Source organism: Salmo salar, chromosome 06 (assembly GCF_965601325.2).
Source record: "Salmo salar chromosome 06, fSalSal1, whole genome shotgun sequence".
NCBI classification, from domain to species: Eukaryota; Metazoa; Chordata; class Actinopteri; order Salmoniformes; family Salmonidae; genus Salmo; species Salmo salar.
The window spans coordinates 24,093,155-24,098,827 of record NC_138296.1 but is presented as its reverse complement, the minus strand read 5'-3'; the positions used below and the strand labels follow the sequence as shown (position 1 = coordinate 24,098,827).

The following is a 5,673-nucleotide window of genomic DNA, read 5'->3' as shown; positions in this document are numbered from 1 at the left end:
ATATCCCAAAGTGTCAGACGGGCAGCCTACACGACCAATCAGATGAGGGATTATGCTGACTAAGAATTCGCAAGTATCGACCAATCCGATGAGAGGGTGTGATGACGCAAATGCCGCTTTAGCAATTTTGTTGCTACATTTAGCAACTTTTCAGACTACCCTGGCAAATTTTATTTGAAACAGCACCTGGCAACAAATGTAGCTACTTTTAAAAATGTATTTGAAACTCTAAATGACACACAAACAATTTTCTCTGTCACACACTCAGTCACAACACACGTGCCTGGCTGCAAAAGTGCATTGTGAGTGACGTCTGCAGAAGGCCAGCAGCAATTTCAGTAAATTGCAAATCATTGTTGGCTGACTGCAGCAGCAGTAGTACGGGTTCGACGAGCCAAATCCAGGGGCGGAAATCCCGGGGGGGGACAGGGGGGACACGACCCCCCCATCCTGGGAAAAATATGATTTGTCCCCCCCAATATCACTGAAACATAACTATGTAATTTAAATAATATTAACAATACGCAATGAAAGCAATTGTGCTGATTATAGACACTTAATAGCGCGTTTTTAAGTTTCAAAAGATTGCGACCTCCCCACCCTTTGCCTCACAATGGTGTGATCCACTGCCAGTTCCTTAGTTTGCACGTAACTGCCGTGAGGTTCATCCAGTCAATCGCGCACACACACACTAGCTGAATATGCAGAGCTAGCGCGCAAATATTAACTATTAAGCTAGCTAGTACCTATTCCATTTATGTGGCGTCGTCAAAGATGGAATCAGCATGCAGATGATGTAAGTTAGTGCTTCAAAGTCCCTGTGATAAGGTTAGCGATAAACTCAAGTCCAAACTGAACAGAACTACACTCTCTTCTACCATTGTCTTAAATATATTTAATGGTCTCGTTGCAAAAGCTAAATTGTCGCAAGGGAACTTTTATTTATTTATTTTATTTCACCTTTATTTAACCCGGGTAGCAAAGATTATAGCAAACACCACTGAAACTGAATTGGTGCTCGCTAGCTTTGCAAATTCAGCTATTGTTGGAAGCCAGCCAATTTGAAACAAACTATTAAAATTACAAAAGGTTGCAGCATATGTTGTGTAAATGGTGAACTCATACAGCTGTCAACTCTTGTCATTTTAATCCGTTTCACATTTGCTAGCTACCTTGTAGATCGAAGCCCAAATAGAATGATAGAAGATGGTAGAAGCCCATCTCCTACTGTAAATAACCTACACACTGAGTGTGTGTGTGTGTGTGTGTAGCCAGCCAGCCAAGTAGAAAAATGGCAGAAAAATAAAAGACGGACATCAGAGTATTTTTCAATACACCAAAACGCATAGTAAGAACCCTAGTAGCCTAATATCTCAAAGACTAGTTGATAAAATGTTCATAAGAAAGAAATGAAATTCTAATGGAAATGTTTCACAATGATGTCATTAGGCAGAGCAGGCAACAGATGGCACACAGACAGCAGAGTTGGGGACAGATATGCAGCGACAGACTGGCAGAGACAGGGAGTCTCAGGTAAGTTTGTTGAGTCTTTGTTTGGCAACATTATGAAAGGTTCTCAATTTTTTGGACTTGTAAAATAGGAACATAATTGTAAAATGCCATGGATACCCCCACTCTCAACTTAAACTGGTGACTGAACTAAGATTTGTTAAAGGCAATGGTATTGCTGTTGTGATTAGTTGTGTAGTTTTGGGTACCGGTAGTTAGGAGTACGGCAAACACCTTATTTCTTTGGTTCCTCAATATACATTTACCATATTACAATGTAGGCTATGTGTTACAGCACTACTTTTGGTGTCCCCCTCAGGAATTGCTCTTGAGAAAATTTAATGTAATTGTCCCCTCCAAAGTGGATATCAGATTTTCACCCCTGGCCAAACCCAATGTATATAGTTGGTCACGAATGTTTGATCTTGAACAGAACTTACAACATCAATCAACATGTCTCAATCAAAATTGTACAGAAAAGAGTGGGAGTCTGTACCTGAACAAATGTCAAATCATATTTTTTGCCGAGATGGCCAGTCAATTTGAGTAACGTTATTGTGTATCCTACGTAATGACGCAGATTTACGTTATCACGCAATGACATCACAACGCCACTTAGCAACTTTCAGCAACAAATCAACCTGCCTCTAGCAATTTACCCTGAAAATTTGTTGGCAACACTGATGTCGCCTTGCGGTTCGTGGGAAATGAACAATCAGATGAGAGAGTGTGATTACGCGTATGACAGCAGACGAGAGACATGCATTTCTTTTATCTACTGATCCATCAATGATTTGGTTATGTATTAGCTATAATAAAACCAGCCATTCTAATCAGATGTCTTATTCAAACCCAGCTTGTAAGCTTATCATGATGTTTGCCCTTACTCATAGTTTTTTGTCTTAACCCAAAATAGCTGCATTGTTTTTAAAATGGCATGTCATTGGCTTACTGGTGTTCTTCCATGCCGTCCCTGGGAGGGGTGCGTCACTTGAGTGGGTTGAGTCACTGACGTGGTCTTCCTGTCTGGGTTGGCGCCCCCCCTTGGGCTGTGCTGTGGCGGAGATCTTTGTGGGCTATACTCGGCCTTGTCCCGGGATGGTATGTTGGTGGTTGGAGATATCCCTCCAGTGGTGTGGAGGCTGTGCTTTGGCAAAGTGGGTGGGGTTATATCCTACCTGTTTGGCCCTGTCCGGGGTTTCATCAGATGGGGCCACAGTGTCTCCTGACCCCTCCTGTCTCAGCCTCCAATATTTATGCTGCAGTAGTTTATGTGTCGGGGGGCTAGGGTCAGTCTGTCACATCTGGAGTATTTCTCTTGTCTTTTCCGGTGTCCTGTGTGAATTTAAATATGCTCTCTCTAATTCTCTCTTTCTCTTTCTTTCTTTCTCTCTCTCGGAGGACCTGAGCCCTAGGACCATGCCTCAGGACTACCTGGCTTGATGACTCCTTGCTGTCCCCAGTTCACCTGGCCGTGCTGCTGCTCCAGTTCCAACTGTTCTGCCTGCAGCTATGGAACCCTGACCTGTTCACCGGATGTGCTACCTGTCCCAGACCTGTTGTCCCAGACCTGCTGGAACCCTGACCTATTCACCGGACGTGCTACCTGTCCCAGACCTGCTGTTTTCAACTCTCTAGAGACAGCAGGAGCGGTAGAGATACTCTCAAAGATCGGCTATGAAAAAGCCAACTGACACTTACTCTTGTGTTACTGACTTGTTGCACCCTCGACAACTACTATGATTATTATTATTTGACAATGCTGGTCATTTATGAACATTTGAACATCTAGGCCATGTGCTGTTATAATCTCCACCCGGCACAGCCAGAAGAGGACTGGCCACCCCTCATAGCCTGGTTCCTCTCTAAGTTTCATCCTAGGTTTTGGCCTTTCTAGGGAGTTTTTCCTAGCCACCGTGCTTCTACACCTGCATTGCTTGCTGTTTGGGGTTTTAGGCTGGGTTTCTGTACAGCACTTTGTGATATCAGCTGATGTAAGAAGGGCTATATAAATACATTTGATTTGATTTGATTTGATGTAAACAAACACATTTACGTCTTGATTTGAGATGTTTTTTTTATCCACAAGTAAAACGTACACAATTTCACTTATGTTTTGTTGTTGTTGAAATTGTCAGTTTTTCAGCTGATTTGAGATAAAAACTTTAACCATATTACTTTATTTGGCACTTACTATAAGGCCCTTACTATAATAATGTATTTAACTTAACATAGCCTTGCAGTCCACCTTTTTGGCATTTTGTACCAGTTTCCATCTCTGTACAAAGGCATGGTCTTCAAGCTAACATGTAATAATAACTGATTGGATTTGCATGCAACTTCCTAGACATCCTAGACATACAAAGCATACAAAGCATAAGGGGCATTTTACCACTCTGACCCCACTCACACCTGTTAATTGAAATGCATTCCAGGTGACTACCTCATGAAGCTGGTTGAGAGAATGCCAAGAGTGTGCAAAGCTGTCATCAAGGCAAAGGGTGGCTACTTTGAAGAATCTCAAATATAAAATATATTTTGATTTCTTTAACTCTTTTTTGGTTACAACATGATTCCATATGTGTTATTTCATAGTTTTGATGTCTTCACTATTATTCTACAATGTAAAAAATAGTGAAAATAAAGAAAAACCCTTGAATGAATAGGTGTGTCCAAACTTTTGACTGGTACTGTATACAGTCCAACGATTCCTGCCTGAACAGGGACTCCTACTGGTATCTGACGTGTAATACACTTCAGTGAGAACAAGTCTACCATCTATCTACCATCAACACATTTAGACACTGATAAGTTTCCATACTCATTTGTGTAGACTCCCTAAATAACATTGAATTGTTTAAAGTAACTCCTCTAACTTTTTGTTCACAAGCTGTATGTGAAAGTAAATTCAGAGTGAGGTTGGGATTATGTTGGCTACATTGACAACGGATTTGCCCAAAGGACACCATCATTTCAACATGAAGCCAGGTTTACTATCATTCATCCATGGCTGATTGGATCTTTGGAAGTTTAGAATTAGTTACCATTAGCCCTATAAATAGGATGTCAAATTCATGATATTAATACCCAACTTTTACCTGTGGATATTGTCTTAATAAGTAAGTAATAAGAATAGAATATGTTTCTAAACACTACATTGATGTGGATGCTAACATGATGGATAATCATGAATGAATTGTGAATAATGATGAGTGAGAAAGTTAGAGGCATAAATATCATACCCCCCAAAAAATGCTAACTTCCCCTGTTATTGGTAATGGTGAGAGTTTAGCATGTTTTGAGTGTATTATATTTGTTCCTCTGTAACATTCTCACTCATCATTATTCACAATTCATTCATGATTATCTGTAATCATGGTAGCATCCCCATTAACGTAGAAGTGTTCAGAAACATATTATATTCTTATTTACAATAAAAGTGACTCCAAAATGACACAATACATTATTTACCATTCATTTCTATTGGGCCCCAACATATTCCTTAACACAACCAAAACAAACTGCAAATGCATCCATCATGTCTGTAGAGTCATAAGCTTGATGTAGTAATTGTGTGCTTGGAATATGGGACCAAATACTAAGCTACTTTAATACACTATAAGTGAATTTGTCCAAATACTTATGACCTTCAAATGGGGGGACTAGTTTTTTCATTTCTAAACAGTAAAACAGATATGAAAATCCCTTCAAATAAAAAGTGATGTTCTGTACGCTTCACATGAAACATTTGATCTCAAATCCAAAATGCTGGAGTATAGAACCACATTAAACGTTTTAGCTTCACTGTCCAAATAAATACTTAGGGGACTGTACTATATGTAGGTTTTTAACCTGTGATTTGCTATGTGTAAGCAGCTTCACTTTTTAACGTATGAATTTCCACTGGGGGAGAAAGTAAATCCTAATCCTACCTGCCCCTCAACTCTACACCAGATGAGGTGTGGGTGGGCGTGTACACAGTGAAGAACTGCTACCCCCTCCAGGAGACCTACACCAGATGAGGTGTGGGTGGGCGTGTACACAGTGAAGAACTGCTACCCCTCCAGGAGACCTACACCAGATGAGGTGTGGGTGGGCGTGCACACGGTGAAGAACTGCTACCCCCTCCAGGAGACCTACACCAGATGAGGTGTGGGTGGGCGT

General features: G+C 40.8%; 1 long non-coding RNA gene across 2 annotated transcripts; it reads left to right on the top strand.

The window, feature by feature from the left end:
* The first annotated feature begins 631 nt into the window (after positions 1–631).
* LOC145879812 (uncharacterized) lies at positions 632–4,172 on the top strand. 2 transcript variants are annotated; one of them, XR_014392616.1, is made up of 3 exons: positions 632–796; positions 1,450–1,533; positions 2,911–4,172. It is a non-coding gene; the product is annotated as an uncharacterized LOC145879812 (long non-coding RNA). The 2 variants fall into 2 exon arrangements; XR_014392615.1 differs by having other exon boundaries at positions 1,450–4,172.
* Positions 4,173–5,673: the final 1,501 nt, after the last annotated feature.